The sequence below is a fragment of the Leucoraja erinacea genome, chromosome 2 (assembly GCF_028641065.1).
Source record: "Leucoraja erinacea ecotype New England chromosome 2, Leri_hhj_1, whole genome shotgun sequence".
NCBI classification, from domain to species: domain Eukaryota; kingdom Metazoa; phylum Chordata; class Chondrichthyes; order Rajiformes; family Rajidae; genus Leucoraja; species Leucoraja erinaceus.
In genome coordinates, this window is record NC_073378.1 from 94,706,826 (window position 1) to 94,731,788 (window position 24,963).

Below are 24,963 nucleotides of genomic sequence, written 5' to 3' on the forward strand. Positions count from 1 at the left end.
CCTACCTACTTCCACTACCTGCAACTTCCGGGACACAGAAACCTTGGGTGGGGCACAAAGTCTCCAGAGGTTTCTGTTCCCATTTCCCGTGGGACAGGGGCATTAGGAAACTTGAACGGATACCTCTGGAGACTTTGCGCCCCACCCAAAGTTTCCGTATGGTTCCCGGAGGTATTTGTCAGTCTCCCTACCTGCTTCCACTACCTGCAACCTCCAGCAACCACCTGCAACCTCCGGGAACTGCATGGAAGCCTTGGATGGGGCGCAAAGTCTCCAGAGGTTTCCGTTCAGGTTTCCTAAGTGAGACAGGGGGATTAGGGTTAATTGAAGTTAGAGGTCAATATTCATGTGTAGGAAGGAACTACAGGTGCTAGTTTAAACCGAGGAGAGAGACAAAATGCTGGTGTAACAGCGGGACAGGCAGCATCTCTGGAAAGAAGGAATGGGTGACGTTTCCGGTCGAGATCCATCTACAGTCTGAAGAAGGGTCTCGGCCCGAAACATCACCCATTCCTGCTCTCCAGAGATTCTGCCTGTCCCGTTGAGTTACTCCAGCATTTTGTGTCCAAGTCAATATTCATACTTCAAGTTGGAGAAGCCTATATCCAACTGGAGGATAAAGCAGGATATAGGTGAGGGCGAACATAAACTGCAGAGGCTGGAATCATGTGCTGAATTATGGATAGGTTTGTGAAGGGTGGGGTGCAGGAGAATTGCATTCATGAAGTAATAGATGTGTGGATAACAAATCTGGACAAAATGTAGATTAAATTTAGCTAAACTTGGATTAAATCACATACACAGTAAAGTACATAAAGTAAAACAGAGATAAGAGAATTATGTCACTACTAGAATCCCGCCCCACCCCACATCAGTCTGAAGAAGGGTCTCAACCCGAAACGTCACCTATTCCTAATTTCGCTCCATAGATGCTGCCTCATCCGCTGAATTTCTCCAGCATTTTTGCATTACTGGAATACACAAATACTTTTTGCTTTGTTTTTCCAAACCTACTATTATTATTCTTCCTCCCAATGCGTCGTATTTTTTTTTTTTGCAGCTGAACATGACATGACAAGAGATACTCGTGCCCTTCAGGTTCACGTAACGAAACTTCTCCGGTGACGATAGTATTTCCAGGTGTGCTGCTGCTGCGCGTCCAGTACACTGGGGATTGTAGTTCGCATTTGGCAAATAGCGACGCGGTCCCGCTGGCCGGAGCAGAGCCAGCTGAACTACAAGTTCCACTGTGCATTGGGGCGTGTTGCAGGTGGGTTGGCGAAGCGAGTGAGGTGTGGCTGGAGCGTTCACCTGGAGCTGGAAGTGTTCGCTGCTGTCAGCGGCCGGACGAAGCGAAACTCTGCAACCGACGAGAAAATCACTGCTGGTGGACACCTCCAGGGACTGTACCTCTACGAAGCAAATATCTTATAGCTATAAGATCTTTGCTGCGAAGTGCAATAACATCGTGAATAGAGTGGAGGTCGGCTCTAGGATTTCTAATGTGAGGTGAGTGGGGGCGAACCAACTTCCGCACCCTGTTGGCTGCACAATAGCATTTCGTGCATTGGAGCATTGAGGTTCTTGTCAATCCATACACTTTATAACAAAATGAATGCTTTTCTAGTTTATAAATGCTGCAAAGTTTTGATACATGTTACTCGCCAAATTAAGAGCAGTTCTATTTGTTTTACTTGTGCTTTGTGCTTGGAAGTCAAATATCTTATACATATTCATGTTAGAATTATTTTTTGTTTTAATAACGCAGAGGCTTTTAGTTGTGAATGTGGTTTGAATCCGATTATTGAAACGTCGGTCCCTGTTGGGGGGGTTTTGGACTCTGCTTTCCCAAATTTCTCTCATGTTTTCTGCCAAGGTTGTTTTAAATGAGTTGTTTGTTTTTCTTTTGAAGTTTAAAAAATTCTACCCTATTATGTTCGATTAAAATATCTCCTCGTTGTATTCGTGGCCCGTTCTGATAGCAGTAAAATATAGTCGGCCACTCTTTTGTTCCAATTGTAGGGGTTAGTAAATATGAGGGCAAGGCAACACAAAATAATTTTAATCATACAATCTAAGCAAGAGTTGACGATTAGGTGACTAGGCATTTGAAAGGTTTGCATTGGAGGAAGGTTTAGGGAGTTTGAGAGAGATCGTCAACCTGAAATTATTGCTGTTGTTTCTTATTGCATGTATGCTGCTTGACCTGTGGAGTATTTTGTGCATATTTTTAGTTTCAATAGAATAGAATGTGTCTCCCAATCTGCATATTGGATGTGCTGCAAGAGTAGAGTAATTGGCCAACAAGTTAGGGAAGCCTGTGTTTAATCCCCATGGACAGACCTCAAGAAGTATGAATCAGTACCAACACTTTCTCTTCCGTAAACATGAACATTGGAGAACTTCCAGGCTGTGTGCTCAGACCCCTGCTCTACTTTCTTTATACCCCTGACTGTATAGCCAGCCACAGGTCCAATGCCATCTGTAAATTTGTAGAAAATTGGCAATGATAAATCAGAAGACAGGTGGACAAATGATAATCCTATTGAAATGCAGAGAACTCTATATCAGCAAGACTAAGGAACAGATTGACTGGGAAGGGAAAGCCGAGGATCCACAAACCTGTCTTCGATGGGACAGCAGTGGAGACAGTCAATAGCTTCAGATTCAACAGAATCTCCAACATATATGTACTGAAACTACATGTGTAGAGTAGAGGACGGAATCCTTGGTGCATTACTCAACATTTTAGGTTGCAAAGACTTTCCACCATTTACAAGCACAAGGTGTGTAATGAATTACTATCCATAACTGTGAGTACAGCATCAACGATTTTCCAGAAGCTCAATACCATCCAGAACAAAGCAGCCCACTTGATTGGCACGCCATCTACCATACAAAACATTAATTAGTGTTACCACCAATACATTGTACTTCTGCAAGTACCACCACCAAGTTATTTCCCCAAGCTGGTCGGGCAATTTTGAAAGTTGCAAGCTCTATCTCAGGAAGGATAAGAGCAGAAGGCATAGAGTATGCCTTCAATTTGCACTCCAAGTCAAACAATCCTTATTTAAAAATAAATATGAGTTTAAATCCTATCATTTCTTGGCTGCAGAATTGTGGAGTATCTTTACTGCTATATTTTCGAGAGCAGTTGGATTGGGCAATAAATGCTAGCCTTGCCAGTAATGGCCACATCCTTTAAAAAAAGGATTAAATGAAAAATGATCACTGAAATCTTAACATGGATATATAAAATAATGGTTGTCCGACTATGATAAAAACAGAAATAGCTGGAAACAGTCAACGTGATGGCACAGTGGTGCAGAGGCAGAGACCTGGGTTCGATTCTGACTATGGGTGCTGTCTGGACGGAGTTTGTATATTCTCCTCGTGACCTGTGGGGTTTTCTCTTGGTTTTCTAGTTTTCTCCCACTCTCCAAAGATGTACAGGTTTGTTGCTCAGTTGGCTCCGGTAAAGTGTCTCTAGTGCATAAGATAGTGCTAGTGTATGGGGACGACTGGTCGGCACAGACTCAGTGGGTTGAAGGGCCTGTTTCCGCACTGTATCATTAAACTAAACTGAAGGTCATATAGCATTTGTGAAAATAGAAAGTTCACATTTAAGATCCTAAACCCTTAATTGGAGTTGGGAAAGAGAGAAAGAATGAGACTTGCACCATCGGGGAAATTCTCTTTGTTCCACCCACCCTGGGCTAACCATTAAAACAGGTTCTATTCTCAGTTCCAAAGAAGGGTCCTGTACATGAAATGTTAATTGTAATTTTTTTCACAGATGCTGCCTGACAAGTTGAGTGGTTCCAGTGTTTTCTTTTTTTTTATTTCAGAATGTTAACATACATAGTTTTCTTATTTTATTTGCATTTATAGTTGGAAGTACTGTGGTATTTGTTCAGTTCCATTCCAAATCTCAAGCCAGCCAGATGTTTGGAGCAAATAAATATTTTCAAGTGTCTGGGTCAATCCTGTGAATCCCATAAATCCGATTGCGGCCTCTGCTTGAAATATAAACCATTAAATTGTTCATTACCAGCAACTATTTACTCAACAGTCCTGTAGGCTCATGATTAAACTGATGATGTTTGTGATGGGGCATAGTTGAGGCAAATACTGAAGTATGTATTAGAGTTTGATTGAAAATTATTTGAGATTGCGTAATGTGGAGAAAAAGTGAAATAACATTAAAACAGTTTGAAGCAAAGAACCTGATGGATGGAAATGGATTATTCTTAAATATTGCTTTATTTCCATTATTGACCACTGGAAATTTGCCTGCTATTTAGGAAAGTGGTAAAATTAGTGGGGAATTGAATGGTTGATGGGAATAGGGAAATTTAGTGGGGCGTGGAATTATTCTGTGTTGGCATAAACTTAATGAGCTGAAGTGCAGTCACAAGGAGATATTGTGACATACAGACTGTTTATGCTTCAAAGTGAGAGGCTCCAGTGCAATGCCATCTGTAACCTTGAATCAATGCTCTGCTTTGTTGACAATATCAGATATCAAGCAGTAATTTATTGCTTGATTCTATCTTAGAACCAATTCTTTCTGTTTTACACTTTTTAACCTTGATTGCAGCCTGCATCACAAATCGTAGGGTTCTATTTCAGGTATTGTATAATATATTTACTTGCATATATATTTAAAAAGCCCACCAATTATCTACTTATTGCCTTATCTTGAACTTGCAGTCCTTGAGATACATTTTGCCATGCAGTTCCATGTTCTTCTACTACAAAGTTCTTTCAATCCAATTTTCTTAATTCGTTTGGTACCCTATGTTTTAAATTTTCTACGCTATTTTTGTCTGAAGTTTTTTGCCTGTATCCTGAACTGAACTAACTCTGTTCAACAAACATATGGTCTCTGAATCATGAATTTGTCTTCATCTCCATCCATGTGTTTGCTTTATTGCTGCTTGGTCCCCAATCTTTCAATACTGCAACATGTTTTTGTCCTCTTTACTTTTTCTGCATTTGTTTTATTATTAGTTGCTGAGTTTTCGTTGGTCTCTTTGCTATTAGTTATTTGCCTTCTTGCCAAAGATCGGGGCCTACTCTATGCCGTTTTATTCTATGCCACCTCAAGTCCTATCTTTTAGTTTCCTCTCAAATGAAATGTTTTGGAACATACTGCATGATTAACGATTTGTATAAATAAAAGTTGTGATCTGAAGAAGGGTCTCGACCCGGAACATCACCCATTCCTTCTCTCCAGAGATGTTGCCTATCCCGCTGAGTTACTCCACAATTTTGTGATTTTTAAAGATTGGCTTTGTTATGTTGTCAAAAATATGGATTCTAAAGCAAAGATCAAAATTAATTGATGTCTATCTATATAATTAAAACTCAAATTGTGACAACTACCTGTTTGCACTGCATATTGATTAAAAAAAAAAACGCTACCACTTACAGCTGTGATTTTTGGCCATCTTACTGAGTCCACCTCCACTGCGCATAACGAGGATTTTTCCCATCGATGAAAAATAAAATACTTATTAACGTTTAAAAAATGTTGAGATTCTCTCCTGTCAATCACGCCATGAAGGCCATGCCCCTACTGGGGGGGGAGGAGGGGACTATAAAATCCGGAAGTGTGGGCGGGGCTCAGTCTCTGCAAGATGGGGAAGGGAGAGGTCATGACTCTGACTTTGGTGGCCTTGCACCCTGCTTGAAATGGTATGAAACTGCATTTGAATTTGGTGGGCTTGCACCCAGCTTGAAATGGTAGGAAACTGCACTTGAATTTGGTGGCCTTACACCCTGCCTAAAGTGGCAGGAAACTGCACTTGAATTTGGTGGCCTTGCACCCTGCCTGAAATGGAATTTCAAGGTATAACTGTGAGTCAACTGCCAGCCCACCAGCTGTGAATGACTGAGCTGCCAGCAAATGAGGCTTGAGTGACTGAGCCACCAGCCCAAGAATCCATTCGGCCCACAATGTCCATACTAGCTCTTGGAAACCAATCCATTCGGCCCACAATGTCCATATTAGCCCTCTGGTAAACAGACCCTTCAGCCCACAACACCCATACTAGCGCTCTAGAAAGTCCCCCCCCCCTCCCCCACTGGTCACCAATATTGGAATTGTTGGAGTGGTGGAATATTGTGTTGAGGGACCAGCCCTCCCGTGTGAAGCTGGGACCCAATGGGTCCCACTTAGTGTAATATTATGCTAAAAGTCTTATCTTGTTTGGACATCTATATGTTCGTCTGCATGGGAGGCGAGACACTGCCAGTGATGATGTCACAATGGCATCTCACAGTCTAATCACAATGGGATCTCAGGCACACGCTGCAGTGAACATTCCAAAAACCGAAAATGACATCACAATGTGATCTCTGCTGCCAATACACAAGCTATGAGCGTGTTTTTACATTGTTGTAAGGAGAGGGATGTTTTAAAGTGACATTTCAAAGTTTGACTTCTTCAAATATGCGCTGGCAGTTAGGCCGTTATGACGTCACAATGCCCGACTGGCTACAATGATTCTACCCCAGAACACTGAGTCCTTCAGCAAATGTCCTTCAGGGTAAGGATCTACCAGCCTAACCCAGCACAGCATAGTTTTATGATTAGATCTGGATAAGAAAAGATGGCCTTGTAGGTGGCACCTACATCACATTAAATCTTAGTGCAGTTGCATTTTATTTAAAGTTTAAAATTAACTGCACAGTTGGGGGCTATGGGTGAGTGATGGAATATTGCTTTGCAGGGCTCTCTCTTAACTTTTTTTTCCCTGTTGCCAGCCGGGCAACCTTGGCAGCTTTTTAGGTTGCCAAATGACAGTATAGGTGGTCATTTAAGATGGCTTGCATGACGTGCGCGATAATGTGCTCGGACGAAGTGCGTAGTTACCAGTCGGAATTATACTCGATGAAGCATTCACATATTATTTCTGCTTCAAATAAAGTCACAAACTAAACATTCACCAATCACGACAAGATATATCCCACAATGACTTGCAGCAAAATTATAAGACAGTATCTCAACTCTTTTTACACATTGCAGTTAATGCAATTTCCAATAGTTCTTTCCAATTCCAAACAAAAATGTGTTTGGATTATTCAGCGTATGATCAACCTATGTCAATAAATCCTGAACCATGGTAACATATATGCGTACGTATAGTTGTGAATGTTGCTCATTAAATAACTACAGTACCTATACTCCATAGTAAGACCATTGATTTGCCGTTAAAATGAATTCTGTAATAACGTGTCAACGGTAGCAGTGACAATCAAACACTGCGGTTTTAATGTTTCACATGTACACAATTTAATTAATCCATCTTTATGGATTAAAACAAATAATATAATCGGGAATTAAAACACATTTGATTGCATTCCATTATCAAGCATAGTCAATATTCGCTCTGAAGACATTTCCAGGACAATAGGGTCAGGGAAGGGGTATGTGTGAATCAGTGTGGGGTGGATAGATGGCCGGTGGGTGGGGGTGGGGATCATCTATGGAGCGATGGCTGGTGAGGCAGCATCTATGGAGCGAAGGAAATAGGCAACGTTTCGGGTCGAGACCCTTCTTCAGACTGTTCCCCCCCATTCTTCTTTAATGGGAGGATCAGTACAGGATGGATGGGGGGGGGGGGGGATCAGCACAGGATGAATTGGGGAGGGGGGTGGGGTCAGTACAGGGTGGATCGGAGGATCTGTGCAGGACGAATGGGAAATCACTACAGGATGAATGGGGGAAGGTGCAGGGTAAATGGAGGGTGGGTCAGTATGGGATGAATGTGTGAATTAGTACAGGATGGATGGGGCTCAGTGCCGGATGTAGAGGAGGGGTCCCAGGATAAAGGGGGGGGGGGGGGGGTGGAGGTGGCGTACGAGCGAGAGGAGGGGAGCAAGGTGGGGAGGAAGGAAGGTCAGCACTCTTCGGACAACATCGCCCGCTGCCTTGGCCGTTGGGAACTCCTCGCCGCCACCACCTCCCTCCTCCGCCAACCAACAGCAAGGTGCGGGGCCGAGCGGTGCAGCCCAAAGATCCTATATCCATAGGAACTATGGTGCAGCTGCTTCAGAAGTGTCGCAGCGAATGACGGGTCCCACACAGCAGCAGCAGCGGCCGCGACAGCGGTTCCATCTCCTGCTCCTCCTCCTGCTTTCAAAAAAACCCTTCCGCCCGCCGAGGCCTCCCCCTCCCTCCCTCCTCCTGGCCTCAGCGTGCGGGAGGGTTTGTTTTTTAAAGCGCCGTTAGTGGCAAAGATCCTATAGCGGAGCCCTGCTATAAGATCTTTGGTTAGCGGGTTTGCAAGCAGCGGCCCTTATCAGGGCGGGGGGAGGAGGAGGAGATGGAGCCGCTGTTCGGGGCCGTCATTCGCTGTGACCCTTCGTCACCCTGCACCTAGTATCTTGCCCACGCAATACAGCCGTCACCGCCGACACAAAACATTGTGTTCCTTTTCTCCAGAGATGCTGCCTGACCCGCGGAGTTACTCCAGTTTTTTGTGTCTACGGTACAAACCCTAGTTGCCAAGCCGGGCAAAATGATTCGGTGTTTAGGTTGCCCGGCGGCGCTTTGAGTGGTCAATGGCACCTGGGCAACCGTTAATTTCAAGCCCTGCTTTGGGGGAACGGGTTGCATTGGGGGAACGGGTGTGTGGTGGAATCTTATGTTGGGAAATGGGTTGCATATGGGACCAGGTATCCCATGTGACAAGGACCCAATGGGTGAGTGATGGAATCTTACATGGTGTGTTGGGGGATCAGGCCTCCCGTGGGGGCTGTGGGTGAGCGGTGGATTATTGCGTTGGGGGAACGGGTGAGTTGTGGAAATGGGTTTGATTGGGGGAACGTGTGAATGGTGGATTATTGTGTTGGGGATGGGGCCCAACGGGTCCCACTTGGTTTAATATATAGATAAATAGATATAAATATAAATATATATAAATAAATACTTTTCCGATAGTGATGAGGCATTAAAGAGACTTTACAAAATGCTATTTTTAAGAAATAAAAGCTTTATTGCCTTGTTTTTGAATTTCTTTGGGAACTTTTTAATAATTAAAGTTGCTGCATAAAGGGTTGTCTGAATATGCTTGTGGTAATAACATTTCTATTGGGAGATATTTTCCATCAGGAGTAATTTGAGACGTTGAACTGCATCTTGCTTCCCAATGTCAATGGTTTCAAACTGAACTGCTGGCAGTTAGCAGGAGTGACAGAAACCACATCCTAAATTTAACGAATGTCGAATGCCACTGATTCTGTCAACTTATTCTATCGCTACAAAGATCAACAACAGAGCTCTCTTTAGCAGAGAAAAAGGAAGGGTGTCTTGTTGTCATGTATTTATTTATTCATTTAACAAACTGAATCTTAAAAATTGAGTAATTATTTTAATTTCCCCAAATGTCAAAGGATAGATTTTGAACCCAAAACCTTTAGAAGTGATTTGGAATTGCAGCTTGTGTACAGATGGGGCAGCAGGTCTGGGTCAGTAATATTTGACCCACTGTCACCATGATCACATTGACAGCACATCCTGAAATCCACAACAAAATATTACGTCCTCCTCATCAGTTAAGTTAGATTGATCAGAATATGACCACAATTCTAGCACAATCAACAAGGACAAGGAAGCACAATAACAACCTTTCCGTTAATAAGATTGGACCTGTGACAAATGATCAATGTGTTCGGGGCATTTGAGTATTCTTCCACTGAATTTGATCTCCCAGCAAGGATTGGTTGTCACAATAACCAGTTTAACTACATTGAAAATATGGTTGCAGTGAAATAATTTGGAGCCTAGTGTAGGTGTTTGCATTCATTACTTGCATTCAATTCATAAATGAATTGTATATTTCAACAAATAGTGCAAACAAAAAAATGAAATCTGAAATATGAAGAATTGACATGTTGGTCAATGTTAGTAATGGGAGAAACATATATTGCCACAAATGCTGCATGACTAGCTCCAGCACATTCAGTTTATATCCATTACACAACTGCATTCTTGTCAATCCAGAGTACATGTATAGGAGGAATAGTTAAATATATCTTTGCTGTGAGATAGATGTTCTGCCACTTGCTGTGTGTAGGGGGTGACCAAAAATATCAGTGTTAGCATGAAACGGTAATCCCTGTTTGTGATTTGGTTGTGGCAAAAATATAGATTATGCACTGTGGATAACTTCAGTTCTTTAAAATAGTGACCAATGGGCAGGGCGCTACTCTGTGAGCGACTCGCAGCGCGCTGCTCCCGTATGTTTGCATGTTTTCTGAGTTTAGTGTTTTTCTGAGAGTCATTAAGTGCGGTATTTAACGACAGCAAGTATGAGTACCACGGTCAAGTATTTAGCGAGTTTGTGTGTTCTGACCGCCTTTCTGGAACCAGTATTTGCAATATGTACTACACCGGCAAATCCCATGACACGCCATGGAGGGAGGCTCACCTACTCACGGGACACTTTGCTGGATCTGCGGCCTGCTTCCCTGGCTCTACAAGTGACACCTTCTTCCCTGAATGGGATTCCTCAGCTACAGAGGAATCATTACATCAAGCGCATTCGTAGGAAAAGGGGATCCAGAGGAGGGATACGGAACAGAATGAGGAGACGAGTTAGGAGGCTGCCACTACCTGCAATAACTCTCCAATGTGCGGTCACTACGCAACAAAATAACTGAACTTTCCGCACTCATCAAACTTGACTCAGACTACCGTCAAACAAGTCTCTTTTGCTTCACGGAGACATGGTTGTCAGAAGAAATAACCAATGTCGATATTGATGGATTTAAGATCATCCGTTTTGACAGAGACACTAGGATGATGCGGAAGTTGATTGGGGGCGGGCTCTGCATGGCTGTCAACACAGAGTGGGCTGTCAACTTCACTGTCAGAGAGACTGAATGCAGCAAACACCACGAAATCATGACAGTGTCGTTCAGGCCTCACTACCTTCCCCGTGAATTCACACAGATCACAGTTATCCTAGCGTATGTCCCTGGACCTGATAACGCATTTGCAGCGGAGCGCATTGCTGACTGTTTCAACAGAGCTGTCAATCAGAGCAGCGATCAGCCTGTCTTCCTGCTCGGGGATTTTAACAGATGCGATGTCACCACACTGCTTCCAAACTTGGAGCAGTATGTCACCACACCTACCAGACTTGACAGAACGCTGGATCTGTGTTTCGGTAACATACCGGGAGCCTATGTCTCAAAGCCCCGCCCACCACTCGGTCGTTCCGACCACAATGTCATTCTGCTGCTTCCAAAATACAGAGCCTCTCCCCCCTCCCTTGTAGGAGGTGATTGCATTCGCTCCGCCACAGCTGCCGAACATCAGTCTCATCCCCCAGCTTGGAACATGAGGCAGACGCCCCCTCCTCTCCCTTTCCCAGATGCCTGTGTACGGTCCATACGGTAGATGGAGAACCCTTCAGGCTGGACCGCTGCCTCATTTCCAGTGATTACCCCTGATTTGTAACCCATGAAGTTGTTAGTATTTAGGCCATGCCACAGTCACCAGGCATCCGCTTTATTGAACTGAACCTATAGCTTGCTTTTGAACTCTCTTGGCATCCTTGATATCCTATCCTTGATAGTTCATGCTTGGCCTTCTTCTACATTATGGGTCATTCTTCTTGAAAGCCTCAGATCTAGACTTTAGCAGAGAGTAAATCATTCTCTTCATCCAAGATTTCCAATAAATGCCGCAAAAACAATAGACAATAGGTGCAGGATTAGGCCATTCGTCCCTTCGAGCCAGCACCGCCATTCAATGTGATCATGGCTAATCATCCCCAATCACTACCCCGTTCCTGCTTTCTCCCCATATCCCCTGACTCCATTATTTTAAGAGCCCTATCTAGCGCTCTTGAAAGCATTCCAGAGAACCTGCCTCCACCACCCTCTGAGGCAGAGAAATCCACAGACTCACCAGTGCCTGTGAGAAAAAGTGTTTCCTTGTCTCTGTTCTAAATGGCTTACTCCTTATTCTTATACTGTGGCCCTGGTTCTCGACTCCCCCATCATTGGGAACATGTTTCTTTCCTCTAGCGTGCCCAAACCCTTAACAATCATATGTTTCAATGAGATACCCTCTCATCCTTCTAAACTCCAGAATGTACAAGCCCAGCTGCTCCATTCTCTCAGCATATGACAGTCCCGCCATTCTGGGAATTAACCTTGTAAACCTATGCTGCACTCCCTCAGTAGCAAGAATGTCCTTCCTCAAATTAGGGGGCCAAAACTGCACACAATACTCTAGGTGTGGTCTCACTAGGGCTCTGTACAACTGCAGAAGGACCTCTTTGCTCCTATATTCGATTCCTCTTGTTATAAAGACCACATGCCATTTACTTTCCCCCAGATCCCGTTGTACAAGGACCCCCAGATCCTGTGTACTTCCCCTTTTCCCAACTTGACGCCATTTAGATAGTAATCTGCCTTGCTGTTTTTGTTACCAAAGTGGATAACCTCACATTTATCTGCATTAAACTTCATCTGCCATGCATCTGCCCACTCCCCCAACTAGTCCAAGTCACCCTGCATTCTCATAGCATCCTCCTCACAGTTCACACTTGCACCCAGCTTTGTGTCATCTGCAAATTAGCTAATGTTACTTTGAATTCCTTCATCCAAATCATTGATGTAGTTGAAAGAAAATGATAGTAGCTAGCAAACTACTTGCATTAAAACTTAGTTCAAAATCATCCGTTTTTTTGATTGTAAGGTCCAGCTGTGTAAACAAAGGCCCCACTTTCTATCAGAACTGGGAACAGCAGGGAGCAGGGAACAGCACTTGACACAAGTGGTCTGTTTACTGTGTTTATGCAGAGAATGACCGGTTCTTCAAAAGGTGTATGATAGCAGATATAGCTGTTCAAATATGTTTTGGATGGGGTCTGGGGCAAGCTTCACAAGTACACAGCTACCGAATGCAAATTGGGATCATTAGTTCATTTTATATTGCTTTCTGTCAAATCCATGGCTGTTCCCCCTCTATGATTCCTCTCGCACTCCGACTCTACGACCACGTGTTAACCCTGACTCGATACCACAACCACCTGCGTTTCCAGCCAACAATGAACCATTATACACTTCCTTGCACATTCTCTGATTTAATCTGTCCTTTTCACACTTTTCAAGCGCTTTGTCCCCTTCCATATCTCTAGTTTCCCTCTCCCATGACATTCTAAAGAAGGGTCTCAACACCACACATTCATTCTCTACAGAGATGCTGCCTAAATTAATCCAACATTTTGTGTCTATCTTTGGCATTGTCGGTAACATTGAATATCTGTATATCCTCTTCCTTGGAATTTGCCTGTAACTTCCAAATTAGGGTTAACTCTGTCAAAGCAAGATTCATTATATGACGAAACACTGATCTGCAGATGTTGGTTCACAAAACAACACACACAATGCTGGAGAAAGTCAGTGGGCCAGGCAGCATCTCTGGAGAACATGATCAGAAGACATTTCAGTCAATACACTTCCTCAGACTGAAGCAAATAATTAAAAAATAAATATCACAGAATCCTTTGTTAAAACATGACAGGAGGCTATTTAACACATAGAGGCCCTGCTGGTTCTGGAGAAGAACAATCAACAGTCCGATGAAGGGGTTCGGCCCAAAACATTGCCTATTTCCTTTGCTCCATAGATGCTGCAGCACCCGCTGAGTTTCTCCAGCATTTTTGTGTACCTTTGATTTTCCAGCAACTGCAGTTCCTTCTTAAACAATCAAGTTCTCTCCTCCATTGTCCTAAAATATTTATCTTTCAAACATTTACCCAGTTCCCTCTAAACAGCATACATGAATCTGCCTCTATTACTTATCCGGATGGTGTATTTCAGATTCTATGTACCCACTGTTGGTTTTGATTTTTTTTTTGTCTTTTGGCCGTCGTCATCGTTCTGTGTTTGCTGCTTCCTGTTCCTTCTGCCAGCAGAAACAAATGCTCATCATCTATTCTTCCTGTAACTTTCATTGTTATAACTACACCCAGCAATTTCCGTTTTATCCTCCCTTGTTCCAAGAAAAACAATGCCTGTGTCTCTAGTCTATACATAGAAAAAATCCATGGAATAATGTAATAGATTTAATCTGTACCTTCATTTCCTCTCAAAAGTGCGGAGACCAGAATTGGATACACTACTTCTGTAGTGGCTGCACCAGTATTTTATAGCCATGCACACACAAATAAGTCTAATCTGATTGTAACATCATCTCAATATATCTATTTATCCACAGTAGCCATGCTCCTCATTGCCAATAAGTAATCCATCTACGTTGGTCTTAAAAATATTCAAATACTCTGCTTCCTTCAATTAGCGTGTCATAAGTGGATGGTCCCTTGGTGACCCCCAGTTTTAGATTCTCCCACAAGAGTAAATATCCTCCCCATGGTCAGCTTGTCTGGTTCCTTCGTAAGCTTTTATATTTCAATGAAAATGTATATATTTTTTAAATTTCAAAAAATCCAACAGATTCCAAGATGCTGCCTAAATTGCTGAATTTTTCTTACACTTCCCATTTTCTGTTTTGAACTCATGGTGTCTCTGTTTCTCAAATCCTGTGCTTGTGCAAACCAGGCCTGCCATGCAGATCCCACATCCTTAGCATTAACAGTGACTTTAAATTAGATCGCCAAATATGCGCGGTGGTTAAGTCCAGCTTCTTTCACCTAAGGAAGCTGGCGAAGGTGAAGCCCATTCTCGAGCGGCAGCATTTTGAGACAGTAATCCATGCCTTTATTACATCTAGGCTGGATTACTGTAACGCGCTCTATTTTGGTGTTGCTCGTTCTTCACTGGCTCGTCTCCAGTTGGTTCAGAATGCTGCTGCTCGCCTTTTAACAGGGACTCGAAAGAGGGAGCACATATCGCCAATTCTGGCCTCCCTACACTGGCTCCCGGTGCACTTTCGGGTTCATTTTAAGTTACTGTTATTTGTTTTTAAATCTCTGAATGGGCTCGCCCCGCCTTACCTCTCTGAGCTGCTCCACCCATACACTCCTGCCCGGTCCCTCAGGTCAGCTGGTCAGCTGCTCCTGGAGGTACCGAGGTCTAGTCGGAGGCTCAGAGGGGATAGAGCCTTCTCTGTTGCTGCTCCGGCACTCTGGAACACCCTGCCGCTGCACATCAGACAGGCCCCCTCACTGTCCATCTTCAAATCCAGTGTTAAAACGCATTTGTACTCCCTGGCTTTTGACCATGCCTGAGGCTTTGCTTCTGTTTGTTGTGTTTTTGATGTTTCTTTATTTTACATGTCTTTTCCTACTATTTCTTTTGATTGTTATTTTTGGTGTGTATTAACTTTTTTGTCAATGATTAGTGATGTACAGCACTTTGTTGCAGCTATGTTTGTTTTTAAAGTGCTCTATAAATAAAATTATTATTATTATTATAACAACTCATTATACAGACCAAGAAGCTTACTTTACTGGTAACAATTGCCATGAAGCCATTTCCACTTGCTGTTTCTTCCACTCATTCCTTTCATTCTGCATATCCATCCTCTGCCTTCTCTCCTACTGAAAACTCATTGTATCTCTCTCTTCCCATTCAGATGAAGGGTTGCAGACCCATATGTTGACTATTTCTCTTTCCGCAGATTGCGCCTTAATTGCTGAATTTTACAGCATCTCTTTTACTTCAGCAGGTACAAGCTCTCCTGTCCAACCTTTTCTCTTCAGAAGACTAATCAATTATTAGTGTAATAAATCTTAACTGAACTTTTTCCAATGTATTACTTTCCTTAAATAAGGAGACCATTTGGGCATAGTACTCCAGGTGTAGAAGTTCTTGCCTTCTGTATTCAATTCCCAAAACAATAAATAATTATATTATGTTTGCTTTCCCAGTTAGGCATACACAAAATTGGGATCAATGCTTGAGCAGATTAGCCAATGATTGGCACACCTGGTGCTGACTGTGTACAAAATTCCAAGCAAACAGGAAAATATAGGCAGGTATAGATTACTTGACTGATCTAGCCCCACCATGCAATAGGATTATGACTTGATTGGAATTCCAATTCTGCCTTCTTATCTACCCATGATAACCTTTCACCCACTTGCTTATCAAGAATATCTGAACATCTGCCTTAGAAATATATAGCAATTCTACTTCCCCGGACTTTGAAGAAGGTTCCAGGGACCCATGACTGAGAAAGAAGGCCCGTCGTAAGCATGACCCTTATTTCTAGATTCTCCCACGAGAAATAATCCTCTCTACATCCACACTGTTAAAAACTCCTCATGATCTTATGTTTCCATTGAGTTAATGTTTTCAATAATTGCTTCTAACATTTTCCTTATGGCATATATTAAGCTAACTGGCCTGTACTTTCCTGCTTTCTGTCTCCCTACACATTTTAGACTATTATTTGTTGTAGCTGTAACCTTATTTTGCACTATGTTTATAGTCCCTTTAACTACCTAATGTAGTAATGTGATGTGATTTGCCTGGATAGCACTCAAACAAAGTTTTTTCACTGTATCTTGGCACATGTGACAATAACAACCTATACCAAAGATTATTTCTCCAAATGTAGGGATTTATTGAATATTGAACCCAATACATTAACTATCTTACTAGTAATTTATTTCCAGATGCCTTTTAAATTCCTATTTATTTATTGAGCTCTTAATCTGCTATATCCATCTTTTCCATTATTAATCCCCTGGATTCACTTTTTATACGATGAACACATAAAAAAAAGATCAATGATCTCCCATTTTTTTTGTGTTGAGTTTCATCACATTTTATCTTTTTCTTCCTTATTAATATTTCAATTATTGGTGCTGTGTTTTTTAATATTCTGACTTGCCACTTATCTTGTTGCAGTTATGAATTGTACTGCACATCGTGTTGTGTGTGATCTGCAGTTCTTCAGAATGTTCAGAAAATATTTATCAATGACTTGGAGTCAACTCCAATTCATTGATTGGAATATTCTTTCTTGTTGGAATTTATCTTTTTTGTGTATTCTGAAGATCTCATTTAATTTTTTTCCCTCCATGTCTCGATTAACCTAATTTGATAGATCACGTTAGCAATCTCTGCTTCTATGTCATCATAGCTGCCTTTTTTTTAAAATAGTAGGCTTAGAGTCATTCCTTTCATTAATGTAAAATTCAGTCAGATCATTATATAACCATATAACAATTACAGCATGGAAAACAGGCCATCTTGGCCCTTCAAGTCCGTGCCGAACACTTACTTTCCCCTAGTCCCATCTACCTGCACTCAGACCATAACCCTCCATTCCTTTCCCGTCCATATACCTATCCAATTTATTTTTAAATGATAAAATCGAACCTGCCTCCACCACATCCACTGGAAGCTCATTCCACACCGCTACCACTCTCTGAGTAAAGAAGTTCCCCCTCATGTTACCCCTAAACTTCTGTCCCTTAATTCTCAAGTCATGTCCTCTTGTTTGAATCTTCCCTACTCTCAGTGGGAAAAGCTTATCCACGTCAACGTCTATCCCTCTCACCATTTTAAAAACCTCAATCAAGTCCCCCCTTAACCTTCCGCGCTCCAAAGAATAAAGACCTAACTTGTTCAACCTTTCTCAGTAACTTAGTTGCTGAAACCCAGGCACCATTCTAGTAAATCTCCTCTGTACTCGCTCGATTTTGTGGATATCCTTCCTATAATTAGGCGACCAAAATTGTGCCTAGGGTAGAATTCACAATGAGAACAGTTTGTCAACAGCATGAGGCAGTTCTCCTCCCAGGCAAGTTGGTGAAAAAGCCAGCACATTGTGCTGCATAAGAAGAAGTAAAAGTCACAAGGTTAAATCTTGAATGGATGGTGCAAAGTCACATGAGTCTCAGAACAGTGAAAACATGCTAGAATCCGCCATGAAGGATGAGCCACAGAACATCGTTCAAGATGGTGGTGGAAGATGAACGGGAAAGTTGATGTATGTGAATAGCTTATGAATTATCTTTCTACTCACTCGGAAGCATCCCAACATTCCATAATTGGCTTGGGAAGTGGGACATGGTGACCCTGGTACCCATAGTGAAGTTCCAACAGCAGTTCCAACAGCAGAATAAGGCCATTCAGTCCATCAAGTCTACTCCCTCATTCAATCATGGTTGATCTATCTTTCCCTCACAACCCCATTCTCGTGCTTTCACCCCACAACCACTGACACCCTTACTAATCAAGAATCTGTCAATGTCCGCCATAAAAATATCCATTGACTTGGCCTCCACAGCCGTCTGTGGCAATGAATTCCAAAGAAATCTGACCAAAGAAATTCCTTCTTGTATCTTTTCTAAAGGTGCATCCTTTTATTCTGAGGCTCTGGTCTGACATATGTGGCATTATAAAGCCTCAGCATTACATCCCTGCTTTTGTATTGTAGCCTTCTTGAAATAAATGCAACCCTTACTACTGAATTAACTTTTTGGGAATCCTGCATCAGCAATCCCAAGTCCCTTTGTACCTCCGGTTTCTGAATTCTCTCCCCCTTTAGAAAATAGTCTACTCCTTTAATTCAACTAACAAAATGCATGACTCCACACTTTGCGGCCCTTATCAGTGGCCTTCTGAAAACCCAGGTTAACCACTTTGTCTATGCTGCTATTTACTTCCTCAAAGAATTCCAACAAGTCAGGCAAGATCTCCCTTTCACAAAACCATGTTGACTTCGCCCTATTTTATCGTGTGCTTCAAAGTACTCAAACTTTGTCTTTTATAATTAAAATCTTCCTAACCACTGATGTCTGGCTAACCAGCCTATAGTTTCCACTCCTGTGCCTTGCTCCTTTCTTCAACGGCAGAGTAATATTTGCAATTTTCCATTCATCTGGAACCACCCCTGACTCCAGTGATTTTTGAAAGATCACAACTAATGCCTCCACAATCTCTAAAGCCACCTCTTCCAGAACCCTGGGGGCAGTCCATCTGGTCCAGATGACTTATCCAACTTCAGACCTTTAAGTTTCCCAAGCACCTTCTGTTGAGTGGTAGCCACTCCACTAACTTCCACCCCTTGACTCTTGACTTTCCGGCATGTTGCTGGTGTTTTCCACTGTGAAGATTGATGCAAAAAAAAAAACCATGTATTCAATTCCCCAGCCATTTCTTTACTCCCCTTTATCATTTCTCCAGTATATTTTTTCAGCGGTCCAACATCCACTCTTGCTAGCTCTTGTCCACTCTCAGCTGGAGGTGATGGGCAGCACACAGTCTGGAGTCCCTATGGCAGTTGGGTGAGCGAGTAGGAGCAGTCGGTGGAGGGACCATCGAGATGGGCCATGCCGATCTCTTCATTGATTCAGTGCCACCAGGACATTGGCCTTTAATGTGAGATAATCAGAGATTGCATATCTTGGACTATGATCTGACTTTCACGTGGCTCAAAGTGGTGACTCTGCTTGATTTTCAGAAGAGGATCTATTGTACTTTTGCATAATATGATTTGACAAGATAGCATGCACTATTATTTCACTATCTCTTTACACGTGATAATAAATAAATAAAATTAAACTACCATGATTACTAGACAGCCAGTCCACAAATCTCACAAGTGAGTTACTTCATCTCTTCTATTGTGGTTCTCTTATTTAAAAAAAACAGGATCTGAGATACTTTCTCAATTTCCCCTGCCACTTTGAATTATTAGTATAATTAAATTATAATAAATTATCTATTGGTCCAAAACAATATTCTTACACTCTTATAAAGCTCTGCCCACTATTGTTTCTCCTCATGTCCTGGGTGTCGAGACAACAACCTTTCTCTCGATGTCAGCAAATCAAAGGAGATAGTGATCAACTTCAGGATGTGAAGTGGTACACATACCCCTGTATGCATTGACAGTATTGAAGTTGAGATGGTTGAAAACTTCAAATTCCTAGGAATCAATGTCCCCAACAACTGAAAGAACAACAAAACGTCTGAAGAAGGGTCTCTACCGGAAATGTCACTCATTCCTTCTCTCCAGAGATCAATCAATCAACCTTTATTGTCATCTTGCAAGCAATAGTTGTACAGTGCAAAATGAAAAGAAGTTTCCCAGGGAATAGCGGAGCATCGCACATGAAATTTAAAACATTTCACACATAATAACACTAAAACAATCCAGTCCCTGATGGAACAGTATAAATAGTTAAAAGCAGGTAAAACACAATGTTAAAATACAATAAACCAATCATAAAAATGTCCGGGGCAGCTGATTTGAGTGGCCAGTGCCAGTTATTAAAGTGTCCGTGCCAGCCGCAGAATCAAGTGACTGTGAGTACAGAGTGACTGTTTAGCAGCCTCACAGCCTGTGGTAGGAAGCTGTTTAGCAGTCTTGTAGTCCGGGCTTTGATGCTTCGATATCTCTTGCCTGATGGCAGGAGATCCAGGTGTTTGTGGAGGGGGTGCAGTTTGTCCTTAGCAATTCTCTGAGCTTTTTTCAGACAGCGGCTCTGGAACAGTTCTTGTACCGAGGGTAGGGAGACGCCAATGATCCTCTCTGCTCCCCTCACTACCATCTGCAGAGCCTTCCTGTCCGAGCAGTTGCAGGTGCAGTACCACGTATTTATGCAGTACGTGAGTACAGACTCCACCGTACCCCTGTAGAAAGTCCTGAGGTTGTTGGTGAGGAGTGAGGCCTGTTTTGGTTTCCTCAGGAAGTGCAGTCGCTGATGTGCCCGTTTGACGGTCCCAGTGGTGTTCCTGGACCAGGTGAGGCTGTCTGTAATCTGCACACCGAGGAACTTTATGCTCTCCACTCTCTCCACTGTAGTACCACTGATGTTGAGGGGTGTATGCTTTGGCTGCGCCCTCCTGAAGTCGACAACCATCTCCTTCGTTTTGTCGACATTTAATTCTAGATTATTTTTGCCGCACCAGTCCACTAGTTGTTTTACTTCCTCCCTGTACATTGATTCGTCATCTCCGCTGATGAGTCCCACCACTGTTGTGTCATCCGCAAATTTTATGATCTTATTGTCCCTGAATCTGGCAGCACAGTCATGTGTGAGCAGTGTGAACAACAGCGGGCTGAGCACACAGCCTTGAGGGGAGCCGGTGCTCAGCGTGATCGAGCCTGAAGTGTTCTTGCCAACACGGACTGACTGTGGTCTCTGTCGGAAAGTCGTATGCGTTTTTGTTTTCCAGATGCGTGAGTACTGTGTGCAGCATGGTAGAGATGGCATCCTCTGTAGAACGGTTGGGGCGATAGGCAAACTGGAGGGGGTCTAACGATGAGGGGAGGCTGGCAGTAATGTGGGGTTTCACCAGGCGTTCAAAACACTTCATTATTATTGGGGTCAGGGCGACAGGGCGGTAGTCATTTAGGCAGGCAACCACTGGTTTCTTTGCTATGGGGATTATCGTGGAAGTTTTGAGGCATGTGGGGACAATGGCTTGACTAAGGGAGATGTTAAAGATGTCTGTTAGCACATCTGCTAACTCCTCAGCACATTCCTTGAACACATGTCCTGGGATGTTGTTGGGTCCGACTGCTTTCCACGGGTTGACCTTAGGATTCTCCGTGTGTCCATTGAGTCTATGGTCAGGACTGGCTGGTCGGTTTGTAAGCAGGGGCTGGCTCTCCCCTTGGGTGTGGTGTTTGCTGCATCAAAACGTGCAAAGAAGTTGTTCAGTTCATCTGGGAGAGAAGTGTCCGTGTCGGTTACCTGCTGCCTTGCCTTGTACCCCGTCAGTGTTTGGATTCCCTTCCACATCCTCCTGGTGTCTCCTGTGTCACAGAGGTGTCCCTGGATTTTCCCAGCGTAGGCACGTTTCGCTGCCCTGATTCCTTTTTCCAGTGCAGTCCTGGTAGATCGAAGAGCGGCTGTGTTACCGGCTCTGTAGGCTGCATCACGGGCCCTCAGCAGCGAGCGCACCTCTGCTGTCATCCATGGCTTTTCGTTTCCACGTGCAGTGAAGGTTTTCATGATAGTGACATCCTCGGTGCACTTGGCAATGTAGCTGGTTACAGTCTCTGCGTACTCCTCGATGTTGATGAGGTCATCATAGGATGCTGCTGTCCTGAACACATCCCAGTCAGTGTGCAGGAAGCAATCCTGCAGTGCTGAGGCTGCTCCCTCTGGCCAGACCCTGGTGTGTTTTCTCTCCGCTCTGACTTGTTTTTGCAGAGGTCTGTAGGCTGAGATGCTGCCTGTCCCGCTGAGTTACTCCAGCTTTTTGTGTCTAACTTCACCAACAACCTTTCCCAGACTACCGATATGGAAGCAATGACCAAGAAAGCACAGCTACACCTCTACTACCTTAGAAGGCTTACGAAGTTTGGCATGTCCCAAACAACTCTCACCAACCTCTACAGATGCACCATAGAAAACATTTTATCAGGATGCATCCATCACTGCTTGAATTGGGAACAGATCCATCAATGACCACAAGAACTGGACGCAGCTCAGACCATAACACAAACCAACCTCCCTTCTGTTGACTCCATTTATACCTCGTGCTGCCTCAACAAAGCCAGCAGCATAATCAAGGACGAGTTGCACCCTAGCCACTCCCTCTTCTCCCCTCTCCCATCAAGCAAAAGGTATAGAAGTGTGAAAAGTGACACCACCAGATTCAGGGACAGTTTCTTCCCAGCTGTCATCAGGCAACTGAATCATCCTACCACTTGCAGTGCTGAACAACTATCTACCTCTTAGGTGACCCCCAGACTATTCTTGATTGGACGTTGCAGGTTTTACCTTGCATTATACATTCCCTTATCATGCATCTATACACTGTAAATTGATTGATTGTAATCACATATTGTCTTTTTGCTGACTGGTTAGCTGCAACAAAAGCTTTTCACTGTAACTCAGTACACATGCCAATAAACTAAACTAAAATTCATTCTTGCTAACCTGTAATGTAGCATTGCCCTATATTAAACATCATATGTCATGTGCCTGCCACTTCACCTATAGCCCCTTATGTTCATTATTATACTTCTCACCATGATTCCATGTTTTGTGTGATCTGCAAATTGTAGAGATTCTCAGTAGATATGTTACTTCAAACATTGGAAAACAATATATTAATCTTTACGGGTGCCTACTACATTTTATTGAAATTGGCCTTCTGTTAACTTAAAGAAGTGGTTTAAATAATATAGAATATTTTGCATTCTTCACATTGTCCAGTCTGGGAAATAAAGGAGAAAGCTAAGCAACCAGCTTAAAACATGTCTTTATTGATTTAGCTGTTGTTTATTCAGAAAGCAACATTTTTCAAATTCCTGTAATTGTGTGCAGCAGACATAGTTAATGTGTCATTGTGATAAATTCCATCAGAACAAAGGAACTGGGAACCACATTACTCATGGCACATCTATTCCTGTAACAAGACACAGTATACCATGCAGAATATACTTTACATGTAATCCGGTTGACCATTTGATTTGTCCTTGCTAACAAACTATTAACCTTTCATTATGTCCTGCAAATTCACGTTTGTACATCCATATATTGAATGGTGCTATCTTATATTTGCAAAAGACAGCCACTAATTTCAATCCTGAGTTGTTGTGTTATGCGAATGGAATGCATAGGATCAACCAAATATGTTTTCAGAAATACTTCTCTGCCAAAGAGGAGACCAATTTGCTTAAACAAACAATGGCGAAGATGTAAAACTATGCCGGAAACTGAAAGTCATTCCATGTGTTAACCATCAAAGGTAGTCATGGCAAATAACGGATACTGATGGGACCATTGTCCCCAAGGCCATCATGGTGCACAAGTTAGGTTGCACACTCAAAAAATAGAATAAGCTATAATTTTAAGCTGAATTGCGGTGTCATTCGTTCCTTGGTAGAATTTATATTTCAATTAAATGTTGGTGTGGAGAGCAACAACTTAACACAAACAAGCTCTTGTTGTATTGGAAACAAATATTGTTAAAACATTGAACATTATAACAGATCCGCTGTTTGAACAAAGGCATCTATCAGCCATCTCCATATTCATTGCAAGACTTCAGAACCAGGTTACGGTTTTTCTTGAGAATAAGTGCCAAATGACATCAGCATAGTGCAGTTATCTCTATGCTTGGTCAGTATAATATTAATAAACTGGACTAAGTGGGACCTGTTGGTTCCCAGCATCACACGGGAGGGCTGGTCCCCAACGCAATATTCCACCTCTCCACCAATTCCAATATTGGTGGGGGGTGGGGGGGCTTTCTGGAGCGCTAATATGGGTGTTCTGCGCTGAAGGGACTGGTTTCAAGTGGGCTAGTATGGAGATTGTGGGCCAAATGGATTCTTGGGCTGGTGGCTCAGTCACTCAAGCCTGTTGTGCTGGCAGCTCACTCACTCACGGCTGGTGGGGTAGCAGTTGACTCACGGCTATTCCTTGAAATTCCATTTCAAGCAGGGTGCAAGGCCACCAAATTCAAGTGCAGTTTCATACCACTTCAAGCAGGATGCAAGGCCACCAAATTCAAGTGCAGTTTCATACCACTTCAAGCAGGATGCAAGGCCACTAAAGGCAGCGAGTCATGATCTCTCCCTCCCCCATCTTGCAGAGACTGAGCCACGCTGACACTTCCGGGTTTTATAGTCCCTCCCCCTCCCACCAGAAGGGGTGTGGTCTTCATGGCATGATTGACAGGAGAGAGAATCTCAATATTTTTTAAACACTAATAACTATTTTAATTTTCATCGATGGGGAAAATCCTTGTGTCCTGTTGAGCGGAGGGGGACTCTGAGTGAGATGGCCAAAACTCACAACCGTACGTGGTAGCGTTTTTTCTAAAATCAATATAAAGCACAAACAGGAAGTGATCAAGATTTAAATTTTTAATCATATATAGAAGGCAGGGCAGCGTTAATTAGGCAGGGCAGCGTTAATTAGGCAGGGCAGCTTTAATTAGGCAGGGCAGCTTTAATTATACAGGGCAGCTTTAATTATACAGGGCAGCTTTAATTCTTTCAAACCAAAAGCAACACAGCTTTAGCACTTTCAAACCAAAGGCAACAAG

General features: G+C 42.9%; 1 protein-coding gene across 1 annotated transcript in view; it reads left to right on the top strand.

Moving 5' to 3' along the window:
* Positions 1–1,146: 1,146 nt before the first annotated feature.
* Positions 1,147–24,963, top strand: part of macc1 (MET transcriptional regulator MACC1) — a 45,562-nt gene continuing 21,745 nt past the window's right edge. The window contains exon 1 of the mRNA XM_055661490.1: positions 1,147–1,509. The gene's annotated coding sequence lies outside the window, so the exon portion shown is untranslated. The remainder of the gene's footprint in view (positions 1,510–24,963) is intronic.